Below are 20,319 nucleotides of genomic sequence, written 5' to 3'. Positions count from 1 at the left end.
ACATGAGAGGTTTTTGGACCAATTTTGTGTTCTCCATTCTTTAAGCACCGGCACCGTTTCAAAAGTACCAGTTTGGCACCGGTATCGGATAAAACTTAAACGATACCCATCCCTACTCCTTGCTATCTAAAATATAACAGGACACCGGAGTATATTCTCGAGCATCTCACATTTCTGATAATCAGCTGTCTGCTTGACGTTTTTTCAGCTGTGTAAAAACTATAACTTTAATCTCAGCCAAACCGATTTACTCAGGAACAAATAAAATACTGAAAAAAAGCCGAACAGTAACATTTTTAAGTTATCTAAGTGACTTATATATCATGTTTAACCTGAGTAGCAAAAGATGGCGGTGGGTTTGGAAACCATTTGCCGGGAGTCCGGTGTTCTCACCGGCTCCAGGGAGCCTGTAACCCCGGCTAGCTATCGAAGTCTCCGAAAACGTCGGAGCACTTTCAAAAAAATGTGGTGTCTTGATAAAGTGAGCAGATATTTGAAGTTTACACAGCTACATTCTCGCCTGAAAATATGTTAAACATTTACTTTGTGACCCAGAAAGAATGATAAGAATAAAACTGACTAGCTGCTGCCATTGTTGGAAACTGAGCTGGGCCACGCTATGAATTCTGGGACACAGCTTCTTCTTCTTCGGGGTTTAATGGCAGCTGTCATCCTTCTTCATGCAGTGCTGCCATCTTCTGTTTCAGTCCGTTATTACACTCTTAAATCCTACTACTTATTCCTGCGTCTTTTGGGATCTTACAAAGCTTCAAATGACGCGTTGACTATTAAATTAGTCGTTGGCGATTTTGATAGTCGACGTAATCGTGACTAGTCGACTAATCGTGGCAGACCAATGGGACATTACCCTGACGGGGTTCATTTGAACACAGTGGGAGAAACAGGGGTCTGAACAAAAGTTCTTCTGGATGCTGCGTCAAACTTAAAAAGCTTGAGATCAGGCTTCACAATTCAACTTGTTCCAAGTTTAGCAAGTTAAACTTCACTGGCTGTGTCCACAAACAGCATACAGAGAAAAAATTACTCCCATCATCTGATCACAAGAAAAACAAATTGTCAGAAGAGTTCACCTTCTGGGTCAAACTGTCAGACCTGTTACGGTTTATTTCAGGAGTCCCCAATCCCAGTCCACGAGGGCCGGTGTCCCTGCAGGTTTTAGATCTCACTCTGGGTCAACACACCTGAATCACATGATTACTTCATTACCAGGCCTCTGGACAACGTCAAGACATGTTGAAGGGGATAATTTAACATTTTTAAATCATCTATGACGGATCAAGGACACCTCTAAACCCTGCAGGGACACCGGCCCTCGTGGACTGGGATTGGGGACCCCGTGTTTATTTGGCTATTCATCGTGAGGTAATTATCAGTGTGAGTGCACTTCTGTTGTAACTCACATGAAATGTGTTTTAAATGGGCTCTATTGTCTTACAATATTGTGTGAGTCTGTTTTGCTCCACAAAGACACAACCCCTCCTGCAATTTTTAATGTTACAGTAAAAAAAAAAAGGTAAATTGATAAATTTGTGTCATTTTGAAACAGGCAGTATGTGGAAAACTAAATATTTTCTTACCCATGTGTAAAGTTTTCAGTGGTCTGTGTTTTCTTACAGGATGTGAGTGTGTTTTGCTCCATGAAGAGACAAACCTACATTTTTTTATGTTGCAATAAAAATATTCTTATTGTAAGTCATAAATGTGTGTCATTTATGATAAAACTGACTTGCTGTCCCTTTGTTCCCGTGTACCTAAGTAATTGTGGGTAATATCTTGATGCATGCTCAATCATCCAGGTAAGGAAATCCCAGAAGTTGATTCTGTTCATCTGGACGTAGCGTTTTCAGTGGGACAAACATTTCGTCACTCATCCCAGAGACTTCTTCAGTCTCAGCTGACTGCAGGTTTCTCCAATCTTATAAACACTACATTTGCATTGCAAAGAAAAGCGTCTGGACTTCTTTAAGTTAAGTCATCAGGGGGTCCTTTTGTCCCTCTGTGGGGGGTCACTCCCACTAGGTTTATATCTGGGACTCTCCACCATTTGACCTTAGAACTGAAGAAGCTTCTCGGATGAGAGGTGAAACATCTTCAAGTAACTTAAAGAAGTCCAGACGCTTTTCTTTGCAAGCTCCTTTGACTACGATGACCTGGATGACTGAGAACCTTCACAGACACACTACATTTGCATAATGAATGAACCCCCCAGCAGGCCTGAAGGTGCCTGGTTTGGGGGGGATTTCCAGGACGAAGGACTCAAAACAATATCAGAGCCTTAGTCCAAACAATTAAAAAACCCGGTTGCACCTCCAGCAGCAGCGGCACACAGTCCAACAAGCCAAGTTCTTGTGGCCAACTTGGTTGGTGGCAAATCCGGCAAGACCATTCAGGCGGCCTCCCATGGGTCCAGTGGCACCAAAACAGTCTAGGCGGCCTGTGATGAGACCAGTGGCAGCAGCATTGCGGCTCAGGCAGCTTGCCGCGGGTCCAGTGACAATGGTGTTACAGATCAACCGGCCTGCCCTGGGTCCAGTGGCAGTGATGACATAATGGCTCCGGTGGCTCTCAACAGCTCCTTAGCTGTTGGCCTGGAAAGTGGCCAGTGATTATTGGTCTTGGCTGATGGCTGGTGTTTCGCTGCTGGACTCGGAAGCAGCGGTGCAGTCGGTGCTGGATGAGGAAGCGGGTGTGCAGGTGTGGCAGGTATGGACAGCTCGCAGACCCCCGGTGCTCAAACCTCCGACTCAGGCAGAGTGGGACCATCCAGTGCGCAGATCCTCTGCGCTCAAACTTCCACCTCAGGTTGAGCGGGCACCTCTAGTGTGCAGACCCATGTAGCTCAAACCCCCAGATTGGGTTGAATGGCCCTCTCTGGCGCACAGACCCTCGGCCCTTAAACCTCTAGTTTGGGCTAAGCAGCCCATCTGGCACGCAGACCCCCAGAGCTCAAACCTCCAGCTCTGGCTGAGCAGACCCCTCTGGCTCGCAGACCCTTGACCCTTAAACCTCCAGCTCAGGCTGAGCGCTAATGCTAAGCTCCATTCCCAATCTGGATAGTTATCATCTGGTTATGTCTGGGGATTACAACCTGGTAATGGATTCTGTTTGGGATCGCTCTTCCCAATCTTTACTAAGACCTGTTATGTGACGGCTGTGTGCAGGCAGGAAAAAGACCCAAGGTGCAGACTCCGGAGACAGATGTGGCCCCTACTTACTGAGTGCTATTACAGACTGTAAATATGATCCAATCGTCATTTCTGATCATGCCCGGTTACAGAGGTGGGTCAAGTATCCAAAAATTGTACTCAAGTAAGAGTAGCATTACTTTGAAATATTATTACTCACGTAAAAGTGAAAAGTAGTCTTCAAAAAAGTTACTCGAGTAAGAGTAAAGTACTTGGTGAAAAGACTACTCAAGTAGCGAGTAACTGTTTGAAATGTCCGATTTATTTTATAAATGCTATCAGACAAACAAAAATAAATAAATATACAAATTTTAGTATTTTCAAAAGGAATATATGTAAAAACATCAACAAAATAAAGCACAACAATTTTAATTTCCAGATTTTCACAACATTTTTCAAACAAGCTTTTTTCACCAATACCTGCAGTAAATAATATAAATATATAAACAGTGCAAACAATTTCCAGTGACAAGATTTGCTGTAAACTTTATATTCATTTTTGCTCCAAATGCCACAGCAGCCTCAGAGAAAACAGAACGAGGCATCTTCAGCATATGTACATACAAGCCAGCTCAGTTTACCATAAATTGTATGGGTGTGAATCTATTTCTGCATATTTAGCAAAAATGTGCCATTTCTTCACTCAGTGAGGTGATGGTTAAGCTTCAGCAGCAGTTTGCTCTCAAGGTTCTTTCTGTGAAGCTGTGACTGTTTAGCAGTGAACAGGAGTCCTGCATGACTGAGAAGTCCTTCACAAGCTCCTGATGCAGGAAGAGCTGTGTTGACTTTGATCGACAGCTTCTTGATGTGAGGAACGCCATGCAATAGATCCACACCTCCAGTGAATGGACATGAAAGGTACCGCTCCAGCCCTGCATCTGGCTTTCCTGACCCCATGGATCTATCATCTTAGTCGGTTAGGCTGCTGTTTGCACTGGCATCATCCAGCTTTGTGTCTAGGTGATGTCTGATGAAGTTGAGACCTGTGGAAAGATGTATGGTTTTCAAAAGAATTGGGTCTCTTCATTATAGTGCTGTATACACTGCCAAGCTGCGGATGTTTGGCAAGAAGATTTGATCACACTGGAGATGTTTTTTACTAACTCTTGTAGAAAAACAAAATCTTGTCGTTCATATCCCACACAAACAGTTTGCAGTGAATTCCAGATTAAGTTTAAAAAAAGAATGCGTGCAAGGCGAAGCAGTGCTAGCCAATAGATCCTCCTGTTGGGCTGTTACTCTGGGAAAAGACGAGAAAAACGGTGATGGAAGCGTGACTGGAGCTGCGATGTAGCCTATATAATATTTATATTGTACGAACGTGATAATTCTGTATATTGTAATAATGTGATATTATATTGTTAAAAAACGTGAAAGGTATATTGTTAAACAATATACTTTTCACTTTTCTTTTGCCTGGGTGGCAGCTCTACGCTTCCATATCCGAGGCTTTTCAATGTGGCCTCACAAAATTATCACGACTACAACAACCATGAAAAGAGTTGGATGGACATTGCTGCTCAATCACAGCTGCCTGGTCAGTGTTTTTCATTAGTAATTTAGCAAAGTTGACAGTGGTGGTGTGTGTCTGTGTGAGTGAGTGAAAGACAGACAGAGGGAGAGCGAGAGACAGATTTTGTAGGATAAGCATTAGAGCTGGGCGATAGAACAATAACGAAATGTATTGCGAAATAACTTTTTCTCGATAGAAAAATTAAACTATTGCGATAGGCCTCATCTCTCTTGGACTCTTAAAAAAAAAAAGAACAGCCAATCCAAATTAAGTAGCGCAGAGAAGCGCTAATTCGTCATTTGGCTTTTGTCAGACTAAATTTTTAAAAGAACCAAGAGAGGCACTGAAAAGGATCTGCAACGGTGAGCTGTTTTGATTTGGGAGGATTTTCAAGCGGACCAACAGGGAAAGCCTGGCTTCCTTACTGCTGCAATTATTGGGTGCAGGTTCCTAGAAACTCAGTTTGGGTATTCTAGTGGGTGTTCTTCTTCGTCTAAAGGCGTAAATATGATGTGGGGAACATGAACAGAAGCAGTGACTGCAACACTGCATGGCAGGTTCTAATCCCTACAGCATGTTGTGTCACCAGAAAGCAAAACCTTTCCTGTGATTTCTGGTAGATTTGGTTTGTTTGTTTGTTTGTTGGTTTTAGTACCAGGCTGATTTTGCCAGATAGGTTAGGGTTGTTTTCTTTTTGTAAGAGAAACACAGGTTTATTTTTTATATATATTTAGACATGTCCTGAACAAGGCCTAATATGTTTTGTTTGTAACGGTGCACTTAGGGGAAAAAAACCTGCCAGGTATCATCCCTCTGGGGGTGATATTTTGTGTGTTGATGATTTAAAAGCAGGCCTGCAAGATCGGGAGTAAAAGTGTTATAAAATACTTTAATTGAGAGCAAATATAAGGTGAGCTTCTCTAGATTACAATGGGCTTCCTAGTTCTGATGAGTTGACTCATGGGAGAGACCACGTGTCAAACGGAGGGATTCTAGGTTTAAACAATGTTTTCTATGTTTTCCATGAGTTTTTTCATGGTGTTTTTGTCCATGGCTTTTTACCGTGATTTGTGGGATTAACCGTTCATGTACAGGTATTAAACCTCTACAGGGGGGTTAAGTCCATGTTCAGATAAGGTTTTGATGATCTATAAGTAAACTTCACTGAACTGAAAGGAAAATGTGGTTTGAAGCCTCGCTTCTGTCAGTCTGCCCATGACTGTAGCTGCCTCCACCAGTGTGTGAATGTGAGAGTGAATGAATAGTGGCATTGTAAAGCGCTTTGAGGGTCTCGAAAAGTGCTATATAAATGCAATTCATTATTATTATTATTATTATTATTATGGTTGACGTGTTTTCTAAATGGTTAGAAGTTTTTCCTCCTAGTGAAGAGATACAGGTGCAGCAGCCAGAGTATTGCTGGAAGAAATCATCCCAAGGGTGGAATCTCCTGACTGAGTCTGCGTGCTGATCAGAAGTCTTCAGAGACCCAGCAAGAACAGGGACCATTCATAACAGAGCTGACAGCCCAGGCAGTGGTTAAGGTCAAAGGTCATGCGGTTTGGGGCCCTACTAGTCATCATGAGAAGATTCCAGAACCACAGCAATAACCATAAAGCTGCGTTGGAACGAGAGGGTGAGGGCTGAAAAGAGCGCCCTCCTCCAACAAGAGCGTGCTGAGCTCCAACTCAGCGACTGCAGAGTGAGACTCTGTGCCACCCAAGAGGGATCAGCGAATGAATGCAGATCACATCTGCTTAAAACAGCCAATCACTTTCCCTGGAAAGCTTAGTGTGTTTTTAAGTTACGGAGGTCGTTGTTGTGACGTTAATAATCATTTTATAAATGATATGCATTTACATGATTCTCCGAACATCACAAACTCTGTTAGAGTCCTGAGCATGAGTAAAAGTGATTGGAGTAATTATAGCATGCAAGTTTTACAGCAACTTGTGTGCATTTTGTAGGGTAGGTAGACTGATTATCTAGCATGTCAGTTCCTGATGCGTAAGTGCATTAGGCCCTCATTGTCTGAGTAAACATAGTGTGGGATTATAATATGATCTTATGCCATGTTATACCCCTAATTAAAGATTGTGAAATCATTATGTAGTTTTAGTTTGTAGTATTCTCCTGAATTAGGTGAAAACTATTACAGTTATTAAACTGATTTGTATTACGTTAGACTGCTGATTCAGTGTGAATGAATGATATTGCTTATGATGCATTATACTGCTGAGTTATAAGAAATGCTGTTTTCAGAGAGTCAGGACCTTGCTTTTTCTCATAGTGGAGGAGACAGAGAGCACATTCCACGGGAGACTACACCCCCACCGTTGTTGAAGGCAGACAAAACAGGGAGCCAAGGCCATAAGTCAGGCTCGCTAGGAGTTAGAAAGAATGTGAATGTTTAGGTTTTTATGACTAGGTGGGGGCCACTAGAGGCTATAAGAGTTTGAGTAACCCTCCACCAGTTTGAGATTTGCTGTGACCCTCTTCATGCATGTCTCCCCATCCGGATGGTTTGTGCTCATAAAGTGTTCAATTGTATGTAATAAAAGATTGTTGATTGAGCATTTGTACACCGAGTATTGTCCGTCCTTCAGCCCAAAGATCGAAAGAATTGGGAGAATTTAACAATAGTAACAGTCGTGAGTTCTTCTGACATGTGTACTCAATTTTGACACATGTGACACCGTAAAGATTGGATTTTTGGTTTATCCCATTTCATTGAGGGATTTTGATCGGCCTCAAACATGCTGGAAGCACTAAAGAAGGAAGTCGTTCTTCCAGAGTTGTGGTTGTTTTGGTTTCCCCAATCACTGATGTGGGCACAGTAAAGATAATTGTAAATGCCTTGGAGAGGGTTCACACCTTTTAAACGGGCTGATGGCCCTACAATAGTAAAGAGTACAGTACGCTGCATAGACAGAGAGGAAAGATCTATAATTCTGTTGCAAAAAATCAATCCCTAATAACACTGGGGAAGAGGGTCTTTTACAGAAACAGTTAATAAATTGGGAGATTTAATGATAAAATAGGAAATATATCACACACCTAAAAACTTCCTTATCTTAACAACGGGTTCTTATGAGAGAGCCGCTTGATGTAACTAAGACATATAACCTGTCTATTTCATACATTCGAGAACAGTGGGAGAATGATTTGGGTGCTGTGGTGGCAGATTTCTTTTCTCATGTATTTATCACATATTTAATCATATCACATTAGTTATAGTAATATCACTTTCTCACTTTACTATAGTAAGAGCACTCCTGTCACTAGTTTACATGCATGTGGAAAGTTAACACAGTGAGGCCATTGTAATGGGAGACATTAAACAGATAGTGAGACTCCTTCTGCTTATCAGGGATGTAAATCCTTAGGTGACAGCCAAGCAGAAAACAAGGTCATAATTCTCTCTGTGAGGGAGGAGGTATAGCCCCCTGTGAGAGGGGCCAACATGTGAGGTTGTGGAATGTTCTTTGTCTGTGTGTCTGTATATAAGATGTAAGGGCGGTGGCCACAATCCGGAGGTGGTCCTGGTGTTTCACTGGGATGCTCTCTCCACATCGCAATGTGTTTATTAAACCCACTTCAAATCAAGCTCGCTGGGTGTGTTGCAGGTTATTGTTAAATTTTCCACGACAGTGCCCAGCTGTCTGACAAAGAGTGAGATATGGCTCTTACCAGGGTCCATTCGTCTTCTATATGTTCAAGACACTCCCTAATACAATTGAAAGTGTTACACAGGTTACATTTTTCAAAAGTTAAACTAGCAAAAATATTTCCGAACATAGACATAGACCCATCGTGTGATAGATGCAAACAGACTCCAGCTACTTCCCTTCATATGTTTTGGTCCTGTCCGAAAATTGCTCCTTTCTGGTCATCATTTTTTGAAGTCATCTCTAAAGCCTATGCCTATAACATCTCGCCTCCCCCTTGGTGACAGTTTTTGGTTGTTTCTCTGGTATTGTGACTTCTGTTCCCCCTGCCCATTTACAGAGGGTCATTGCGTTTTTGTCATTATTAGCGAGACGCCTGATTTTATTTAAATGGAAGTCTACTACTGCTCCATCACACCACCGCTGGATAACGGATGTTATGCAAAATGTCAAACTGGAAAAAATCAGATGTACTCTGAACGGATCCATCGGCAAATTCCACACAACATGGAACCCTCTGTTAACATACGTCAACAATTTATCCGGTCTGGAACTGGAATCTTCAGTGTTTTTGTTTGCCCTAGAACAGTCCTGTAAAAACAATAGAGAGGTGCACCCCCCCCCCTTTCTTTTTTTTTTTGCTGTTGTTGCTGTGCTTTTTGTTTGTTTTTTTGCTTGTTTGTTTTTGCTTGTTTGTTTGTTTAGTGTTTTTGTTCCCTTTTCCTGTCTTGGTATTATCTGTATTTATGATCTGTGGGATTGTTGTTTTGTGGTTTTCTGTAAAATGATGCCCTTTATGTAAAATGATGCCCTTTAATGCCCTTCTAAAGAAGGGCATCAAAAAAGCCAAACACCATTACAAAAAGAAGGTAGAAGAACATTTCTCCAACTCCAACCCCCGACGCATGTGGCAAGGACTCCAGACCATCACAGACTACAGGACCACCAAACCTTCCCCCGCATCCACTGATGTCTCCTTCCTCAATGAGCTCAACAACTTTTATGCTCGTTTTGAGCGAGGGAACCCCACAACCACAACCAAAGCAGACATGACGCCAGATCACCAACCTCTGACTCTCTCCCCCACCGATGTAGGAGCGGTGCTGAGCAGGATCAATGTCCACAAGGCTGCAGGTCCTGATGGCATCCCCGGGCGTGTTCTCAGAGCGTGTTCTGGGGAGCTTGCAGGAGTGCTCACAGACATATTCAATCTGTCCTTGGCCCACGCTGTGGTACCGGCCTGCTTCAAATCCACCTCCATCGTCCCGATACCCAAAAACTCCAACCCATCTTGCCTCAATGACTACCGCCCAGTAGCACTCACCCCCATCATCACTAAGTGCTTAGAGCAGCTGGTCCTAGCACACTTCAAATCCTGTCTCTCCCCCACCCTGGACCCCCACCAATTCGCATACCGCCAGAACAGGAGCACAGAGGATGCAGTCTCCATCGCACTGCACTCTGTCCTCTCACACCTGGACAACAACAACACCTACGCCAGAATGCTGTTTATAGACTTCAGTTCAGCATTCAATACAATCCACCCCTCACAACTCATCAGGAAACTGACAGACCTGGGCATCAGTTCCCTCATCTGCAAATGGTTACTGGACTTCCTGACCAACCGCCCCCAACGTGTCCGGCTGGATAACCGCTGCTCATCTACAATCACAATGAACACCGGTGTACCACAAGGCTGTGTGATGAGCCCTTTCCTCTACTCCCTCTTCACCCACGACTGCAGACCGGCTGATGGTTCCAACACCATCATTAAGTTTGCAGATGACACCACGGTGATTGGCCTCATCAGTGACAACGATGAGGCCACCTACAGGGAGGAGGTGGATCGTCTGGCTGAGTGGTGCGACACAAACAACCTGCTGCTTAACACCGAGAAGACCAAGGAGCTCATCGTGGACTACAGGAGGAATGCTGACCCACATCCACCCATCCACATTAAGGGGACAGCTGTGGAGCGTGTGAGCAGCTTCAAGTTCCTGGGAGTCCACATCTCCGAGGATCTCACCTGGACGACCAACTGCTCCAAGCTGGTCAAGAAGGCTCGCCAGCGCCTCTTCTTCTTGAGGACTCTGAGGAAGAACCACCTGTCCTCAGACATCCTGGTGAACTTCTATCGCTGCACCATCGAGAGCATCCTGACCAACTGTATAACAGTCTGGTACGGGAACTGCTCTGCCTCGGACCAGAAGGCGTTGCAGAGGGTCGTGAAAACTGCCCAGCGCATCGCCGGAGCACCACTTCCTGCCATAAAAGACATCTACAGGAAGCGGTGTCTGAAAAGGGCTGGGAAAATCATCAGAGACCCCAGTCACCCATCACATGGACTCTTCACCCTCCTGCCCTCTGGGAGGCGCCACAGGAGCCTTCGGACTAAGACCACCAGGTACCGGAACAGCTTCTTCCCCACAGCTGTCAGACTCCTGAACTCTGCCTCCTGACATCTGACCAGTGGCGGCTGGCCCATAGGGGGCGCTCGGGCTCCGCCCCCCCAAATGTGGAGGAGTAAAAATATATATTTTTAAAAAATTCATCAATGATAGTTTTACTATGTGTGTGCCCATATACAGCCAGGCGTATTTTAACATTTTCACCAGCTGACTCATTAAAGTTCAACCAACAAACGGTGTTTTTCTTCTTCTGGGGCGCTCGTCAAAGCGCCCTTGATATGCAGCGAAATAGCCTATCATTAAATGGTTGCCAGGGGAAAATAATAAATATTTGACCTATCAGCGTCGCTGAATTAAATGGTTTGGGGGCGCTTAAAATTGCGCCCCTGCAGAAAACGCGCGAAGATTTGCTGTTCTAGAATTTTACCTCAGTCAGTAGCCTAAGTGAGCTATAAGGTCAGAGAGAGACGATGGCAGCGGTATTGTTAACGGTTGAGGCACAGCCTCCCCCAAATTCGGTTAGATCGCTTCTAACCTACCCTTTTGCCAGAAGGACAATGGCAGAAAAACTGCAAGTTAAAGAGTTGGGACCTGACAAGCCCGAAATTCAACTAACCCAGGCAACGAAGGAGAAGTCAAAAGCATACAACAGGACTTTTTGTCGGAGTTGGTTCCAGCGCAAGTCGTGGCTGACAGGCTGTGGAACAGCTAATGCACTTTTTTGTTTCCCGTGCATACTGTTCAAAAGTGAGTTGTGAGTACAGTTGTTGTTTTCAATAGTTATTTTTCATTCATTCAAAAAAAAAAAAAAAAATCTGTTCATGTTCATTTTTACAAATCTATACAAATGGCCAGAATATGGTTGTTCATTTTAAATTTAAATTAAAATTGTGTTGTTTGATGTACTCATTAAATGGGTCATTTTAGTCGATATCATAAAAATTGCCCCCCCTGAGATTTTTTTCAGGAGCCGCCACTGCATCTGACCCACGTTAAACTCATGGACTGAACATACACAGACCCACAATGGACAACTGTACCCTCAAACACACAATAATAACATGGACTGAACCACCACTCACAACCACTAGCACTTTATATAGCCTCTGTAGAAACTATCCACACCCTCACTTATCTTAACTGCACTACTGTATAGCTCTGTGTAAATAATCATTCTGTACATTCGATAATCTTTAATCCTACAACCGTTTACAACTTGCATAGTTCCCATCTCTGTATAGCTGTATATCTCAGATTCTGTAAAGTTATTTATTTCATATTCTGTATAGTTTTTCATATTTATATCCTGTTCATAGCCTGTACATAGCTTGTACTCACTACAGCCTGTACATACTTATAGTTATAGAATATTCACAACATACTTCATACCGTGTACATTATAACATACCATAATAGACCCATTTCTGTAATATACTTACATATCTATACTATTGCTAATATATATTGTAATATATCTATATCATGGCTAAAGCACTTCTGGATGGATGCAAACTGCATTTCGTTGCCCTGTACCTGTGCATGTGCAATGACAATAAAGTTGAATTGTATTCTATTCTAAAATAATAAGAATGCTATGTATGATAATTGGGAAACTACAAGTGTTAAAAAAAAGAATTACTACTACATTGAAAGCTGTTATAGTACGCCTTAAACTCATAGACATTTGGAGATTCAAATATCCTCATTCCAAAACGTTTACTTAGTGCAACAATTCTAACTCGAGACATTCAAGGATAGACTTTTGGTTAGTTTGTGTCATGGTTCTGGGTCAGTGACCCAGTGTTTTTGATTTTGTACTCTTATTTTTGATAGTATGAATGATAACTGTTTGTGTTTTTGGTTTCCCAGTGTTTATTCTGTGCTCCCTTTGTTTTCTGTCGTCCCTGCCTGTATATCCCCTCTAGTGTAGTCAGGTCTCTGCGTTAAGCCTGCGTCTCTGAGTCTGTGTCTTTGCGTGTGTGTTTCCCGTTTTATTTTGAAGGTCCGTGTCTGATCTCAGTGTGTTCAGATTACGCTTCCTTGTCTCGTCAGTTCTGATTTCTCCCAGCTGTGCCCTCCTTCTGTGTCTCACACACTTCCCAGTGTATTTAAACCCTGTGTTTCTCTGAGTCAGTGTCACGTCGTTCCTCGTGCTGTGTGGAACTCCCTGTGTCTCCCTGAGTGTTTAGTTTGTCATTTTCCAGTTCAGTTTAGTTTGCTTTTGCTTTTGTATGCTTTTCCCGGCCAGCAAATAAAGCTGTGGTTTTGAGTTCATCCCTCGTGTCTAAGAGCCTGCATTTTGGGTCCAATTCCTGTCTGCCACACAGCGATTCATGACAGAGAAAGATGATGTGAAAAAGGATCTTAAAGAACTGATCTCAAACTATTGATCTAGAGCTCGAGAAAAATTAAAGTTTGCAAATAACTGGGAATTATTAAAATTTGAAATTGACAAATATTTAAGGAAGGTTGGCAGCCTTAACGTGAAATCGAAAAGATTAGAGGAAGAAAATACAATCTCTCAAATTGACACTAATTGAAGAGGATAAACTGAACCTTGCTAAATTACAAGATAAATTAGATGGCTTATACTCAGACAAAGCAAAAGGAGCTTTTATCAGATCCAGATCTTGAAGAAGGTGAGTGCAATTCCTATTATTTCTTCAGCTTAGAAAAGAAACACTCAAGCATAATATTAGCAAATTAATGATAAATGTGGTTATAACAGAGGATTACAGATTAATCTCTAAACTCTGTAGTCATTTCTATAAGGAATTTTTAGCTGTACATTTTCTCAGGAAGCTTCAGATCACCTCTTATAATTGCTGAATGTTAAATCTGTCAGCCAAGAAGATTCTATATTATGTGATCTACCCGTCTCATTAGAAGAAGTCACAGATGCAATTGGGCTATTAAAAATAATACATCTCCAGGCACAGATGATCATACTGCAGAATTATATAAAACTTTTTCTGAAGAGTTCTCTTCCTTTCTTCTTGAGGTTTTTGCTGAAAGCATATGAAACCACCAACTTCCCACTACGATGAATCAAGGTTTGACCACATTGTTTCTGAAGCAAAATAAGGACCTCTTAATGATTGATAATTGCGGACCAAATAGCTTATTAAACAATAATTAAAGAATATTTGCTCTAATTTTAGCTAACAGACTTAAGATGGTTGTTGACTCGGTTAATGATGAAAGACAATCTGGGTTTATGCCCAAAAGACATATAACAATATCCGATTGGTTTTAGATATTCTGGATTATTCTGATAAATAGCAGTGGTTTCATATTATTTTTAGAGTTCTACAAGGCCTTCGATACGGTGAAGCATGAATTTATATTTCAAGCTCTAGATAGATATGGTTTTGGTACTTACTTTCTACGGTGATTAAAACATTATAACAATAACAGCAGTATCAAATTAACAAACAGTACTTCACCCAGATTTAACATACAAAGAGGGAAAAGACGAGGCTGTCCCAAAACAGGTCCCTGTACCTGTTTTAGTTAATTGCCCAACTATTGTTCCTTCCAATAAAACAAGAAGTTCGTTATTTCGGTATTGTAATAACCAAAAACCAGGAAAGAAGAATTGATCAAATTTCTTATCTAATTCTAGTGAAACTCAAACACAGATTTACTCTGTGGCTCTTAAGAGATTTATCATTAAAAGGCAGAGTATTAAAAACTAAAGCAGAAGGTATCTCTCATCTTACATACGCTGCATTGGCATTGCACCTTGATAATAAACTCATAAAAGAGGTTGATAAGTTACTTTTCAACTTTATTTGGAAAAATAGGACACACTACATTTAAAAAACAGTTCTTATGAACTCCTGTGTCAATGGAGGACTTAATGTGTTAGATTTTAACACTCTAAATAACACATTCAAAATAAATTGGTTAAAAATATAATTACAAATCCTACATCCATTTGGATACTATACCTATGTACATGTTTTCTAAGGAAGGTGTCCTTACTTATAATTTTAATATTGATAAAATCCCTATATAAATCTCTGCATTTCATCGCCAAGCTTTTTTAGCATGGACTCTTATTTACAAACATGATCTACACAAACACCAAAACCACAACAGATGTGTGATTAACTTGTTAATCTTAATGGTTAAATTTCATATTCACAAATCCAAATGTTTAGGAAGACATCCCTCTTTTTATGTTTTTTTCCCACGAGCTTGTGCAATACCTTTAATATAGTGCTGTTTAATTCTATTTTGTATAATGATGTTTAAATAAAGGTTTGTAAAAAAAAAGAAGAAGAAGAAGACAAAGAAGGAGGAGTGTGCGTACTGTGCTCTTTGCTGTGTCTTTCCGCCATTTTAAAAATGGGCACTTTTTGAAGAACCCGCATCAAAGTATTGTGGAGAAGCGTCGTGTTAAATCTAATTGATGAACGGCTTTTTGTGAGGTATGTATCGCAGCTGCGAAGACGAACGTACGTTCTCCTGTTAGGTTACAGCTGGTAGGAAGGTGCGTTCAGTGTGTCTTTGTAATTTTAAGTTTCCATGTCAAACGAGATAAAACAGTTATTTCTGGATGCGCACTTGTTCGCTGAGTTTGGTAAAAATGTGTTTTTGTAAACCACTGACATTTCTAAATGTAACTGCTTTTATTTCATTAGTTCTGACGAGGACAGCTGAGTGATGTTGTTGGTGAGCTTGGATTAAATCATCTCTAAACAAAGAACTTGTCCTCGTGGTGACTGACTTGGGGAGTGGAGGTCAGTGAGCCCATTGTCTCTGCTGGTCCGACTCCAACTACAAAGCCGGCCCGCTCGCCCCCTCCTGAGTCTGAGAGGAGATCCAGAGTAAGTCAGTTATAACTACACTGGTTGCTTAACTTCATCATTTTCTACAGGGTCTCTCTCTCTTAGCTCACTTTGATTTGATTTCTGCCTTCTGTTTAGCCTCTCTGTCTGCCTCAGTACATTAATGTTTTATCATTTGAGATAAACTCTCTGTTTCCGTTCATATGAAGGTGATGTCTGTGGATATTGTGGGAAATATACATGTAGCAGTATTTCAGTAAGTGTCAGTCAGTCAAGAAGCAAAAGAATATTTAAACTAAAACACATTAAAAGAAGTGTTTTGCTTGTAACTGCATAAGTTCCTGCACAGGGGCGGTTAGAACAGGATGTACTCAGGATGTGGCATACACGATCACGGGCCTCATAACGATCTACAGGAAACAGCTGTGGGTGAAAGGGTCTCGAAACGGCATTCTAAGTGTTGTAAAAAGGAACTTACTCATGCATCTTTAGCGTGTACAACCCTTTAAATAAAGAAGTTCTTGTCCTTCCTCTATGAGATCTACCAGACTACACTGAGGGTGGTATCATGTACGTCTCCCACATATGTGCTTAATACATAATTGTTGTGTACTGGACCTGATCTGAGTATTGGTTGTTTGTTCTCAGCCCAACATAAAACAATCGGGACAAGAGGCTCAGCATGACCTCATTAAAAATCCACTTTTCTTCTTTCATATTCTTTCTGACGTCTTTTCTTGTGTAAGCTGCTAACTCTTGTGATGGAGATTTCTTTATTTTATGTGTTGATCATATGTTTTGACAAAATGACTTTAGTAATATCTATAGTACATTTTGTGTGACTTGGTTCTACATATAGGAAAACATCAAATATGTATTTCACAGGTTATTCCACACACAGATGGGTATTGTGAGTGAGTTGGACTGACACTCCCAGGCACCATGAGACATTAGGCAGATAGTGAGACTCCTTATCTCCAGGAAGGAGGTGTTGAGATGAAATTATTTGAAGTGCCTCAATTCTATGCTGTATATTAACTAAAATGCCATATAACCGTATAGTGTAGTATTAAGTGGACATGGCCCTGAAAAATAAAGGCATTAGACTACGTGTCCTTGGGGGGTAGAAAGCTGTAGACTCTCGCCCACGCTTGCCTGTGAAAAACTAGATAACACGGGACCATCTTCTAGTGGAGATGCATTATAACTCACCTGTGCATTATAATAAAAGGTGTTGATTGCAGCTGACAGTGTCTGCAGACTTTGATAACTGTGACACCCTCGTGGTTAATCAGAGGGAAATCTGAGTCAGTGTGGATTTGGTTGTACAGCTCTCACACATACAACCTGAACTGCACATTGTAAGTGTGATGTTCTTCAAATTTGAACAAAGTAAAAACTAAAAAACTTTGAAGTCACACAAGCCAAAATTTTATTCACAATGTTGAACTTTTACTACTTTTATCGCCAAAATGAGCTCACTTCAAATGTTTACCACAGCATAGCGTCCCCAGGCACCTGAGACGTTTGGCAGATGGTGAAACTGTTTATCTTTGTGAGGTAAGAGGGGGCACTTGTGGATGAGCTGAAGGTATAGACCTGATGTCACTGTTTGGGTTCTTTGTCATTACAGGAGAAAGAAGTGAAAGCAGGCCCAAACCTCAGCACATGGATGACATCAACCAAAAACATCCAGCACCAGCAAGTAAAGATGAGCCAGCGGCGATCCCTGTGGAAAAGACTTTTCCTGCTATGAAGCAGCCCAGAAGACGCAAGCGCGCCAACAGGGAGGAGAGAAGCTTGAGCTGTGATCAGTGTGGAAAGGCTTTTACTCGGAGTAGCAACTTAAAAACACATCAGCTCATCCACAGTGGAGAGAAACCATTCAGCTGCGATCTGTGTGAGAAGACCTTTACTCAGAGATGGAACTTAAAAACACATCAGCTGATCCACAGTGGAGAGAAACCATTCAGCTGCGATCTGTGTGAGAAGACCTTTGCTCTGAGATGGAGCTTAAAAACACATCAGCTGATCCACAGTGAAGTTAAACCATTCAGCTGTGATCAGTGTGGGAAGACCTTTACTCAGAGATGCAGCTTAAAAACACATCAGCTAATCCACACCGGTGTGAAACCATTCAGTTGTGATCAGTGTGGAAAAACCTTTACTCTAAGATGCAGCTTAAAAAAACATCAGCTAATCCACACCGGTGTGAAACCATTCAGCTGTGATCAGTGTGGAAAAACCTTTACTCAGATTTTTCACTTGAAATCACATCAGCTGATCCACACCGGTGTGAAACCATTCAGTTGTGATCAGTGTGGAAAAACCTTTACTCGGAGATGCAGCTTAAAAACACATCAGCTAATCCACACCGGTGTGAAACCATTCAGCTGTGATCAGTGTGGAAAAACCTTTACTCAGATTTTTCACTTGAAATCACATCAGCTGATCCACACCGGTGTGAAACCATTCAGTTGTGATCAGTGTGGAAAAACCTTTACTCTAAGATGCAGCTTAAAAAAACATCAGCTAATCCACACCGGTGTGAAACCATTCAGCTGTGATCAGTGTGGAAAAACCTTTACTCAGATTTTTCACTTGAAATTACATCAGCTAATCCACACCGGTGTGAAACCATTCAGCTGTGATCAGTGTGGAAAAACCTTTACTCAGATTTTTCACTTGAAATCACATCAGCTGAGCCACACCGGTTTGAAACCATTCAGCTGTGATCAGTGTGGAAAGACCTTTACTCAGAGATCCAACTTAAAAGCACATCAGCTGATCCACACCGGTGTGAAACCATTCAGCTGCGATCTGTGTGGGATGTCTTTTACTCAGAAAGGTCACTTAAAATCACATCAGCTGATCCACACCGGTGTGAAACCATTCAGCTGTGATCAATGTGGAAAGACCTTTACTCAGAGATGCACCTTAAAACAACATCAAGTCGTCCACACGAAATTTAAAGCTTTCAACTGTGATCTGTGTGGGATGTCTTTTACTAGGAAAGCTTACTTTAAATCACATCAGCTGATCCACACCGGTGTGAAACCATTCAGCTGTGATCAGTGTGAAAAGAGCTATACTCTGAAAGGTCATTTAAAGGCACATCAGCTGATCCACACCGGTGTGAAACCATTCACCTGTGGTGAGTGCGGAAAGTCTTTTATTAAGAATTACCGCTTAAAAGCACATCAGCTCATCCACAGTGAAGTTAAACCATTCAGCTGTGATCAGTGTGGAAAGACCTTTACTCAGAAAGGTGACTTAAAGAGACATTATATGATCCATGTTGGAGGTAAATCATTTGTCTGTGATCAGTGTGGAAAGTCTTTTCAGGATAGAGATCACTTAGAGAGACATCAGGGCGTCCACAGTGAAGTTAAACCTTTCAGCTCTTATCTGTGTGGAAATTCTTTTACTGGGATTAGTAGGTTAAAAATTCATCAGCTCATCCACTCTGGAGTTAAATCATTTGTATGTGGTGACTGTGGAAAGGCTTTTACTCGTATGACTGGCTTAAAATCACATCAGCGCACCCACTCTGGAGTTAAATCATTTGTATGTGGTGACTGTGGAAAGGCTTTTACTCGTATGACTGGCTTAAAATCACATCAGCGCACCCACTCTCGAGTTAAATCATTTGTATGTGATCAGTGTGGAAAGTCTTTCATCCATTACAAAAGTCTATTGAGCCATCAAAAGACCCACAAAGTGTCCTCCTGTGAGAAAAGTGGCAGACCAATGGGACATTACCCTGACGGGGTTCATTTGAACACAGTGGGAGAAACGGGGGTTCTGAACAAAAGTTCTTCTGGATGCTGCGTCAAACTTAAAAAGCTTGAGATCAGGCTTCACAGAATTCAGCTTTAATTTCCTGAGAAAGTCAGAGCTTCACTGTCTTTGTAGATCTAGTGAAAACATGAAAGGGTGCAAAAAGAGGCACTGTGGTACTGCATGATGAAGTCAGAAGTGACAGAGAAGTATGTGAGCGTGGTTCAGGACATGTTTGTGTGGTAGCAGTGACTACCACACATACTTGGGTTGAAGGTGGGGGCAGGATTACATCAATTCTGAGCCCCTTCTTCCTTTTTCAAAGAGAGGGCAATACTCAGGAAAGGATGATGACAATAGAGCTGCAAGACAGGATGGAAAGAAAAAGAGTTTAAGAGAAGATCATGAATGTTGTGAAGTGATCGAGCCGCGATTACAAATCTTAGCTTATGGAGTTAGTTATCCCAACACAAGTTTAGCAAGTTACACTTCACTGGCTGTGTCCACAAACAGCATGCAGAGCAAACATTACTCCCATCATCTGATCACAAGAAAAGCAAAATGTCAGAAGAGTTCACCTTCTGGGTCAAACTGTCAGACCTGTTACTGTTTATTTGGCTGTTCATCGTGAGGTAATTATCAGTGGCAGTGCTTGTAACTCACAGGAAATGTGTTTTAAATGGGCTCTATTGTCTTACAATATTGTGTGAGTCTGTTTTGCTCCAGAAGGACACAACCATTCCTGCAATTTTTAATGTTACAGTAAAAAAAAGTAAATTCATAAATTTGTGTCATTTTAAACAGGCAGTATGTGGAAAATTACACGTGGGTAAGAATATATTTAATGTTTTCAGTGGTCTGTTTTCTTACAGGATGTGAGTGTGTTTTGCTCCATGAATGACACAAACCTTCATTTTTTGTTATGTTGCAGTAAAAATATTTTTATTG

General features: G+C 41.6%; 1 long non-coding RNA gene across 1 annotated transcript; it reads left to right on the top strand.

The window, feature by feature from the left end:
• Window positions 1-15,096: 15,096 nt before the first annotated feature.
• On the top strand, window positions 15,097-20,018 carry LOC308385301. The gene is made up of 3 exons (XR_013969481.1): window positions 15,097-15,231; window positions 15,445-15,630; window positions 17,225-20,018. It is a non-coding gene; the product is annotated as an uncharacterized lncRNA (long non-coding RNA).
• Window positions 20,019-20,319: the final 301 nt, after the last annotated feature.

Source organism: Rhamphochromis sp. 'chilingali' (assembly GCF_963969265.1).
Source record: "Rhamphochromis sp. 'chilingali' genome assembly, chromosome: 18".
NCBI classification, from domain to species: Eukaryota; Metazoa; Chordata; class Actinopteri; order Cichliformes; family Cichlidae; genus Rhamphochromis; species Rhamphochromis sp. 'chilingali'.
This window is presented reverse-complemented; position numbering and strand designations above follow the sequence as displayed.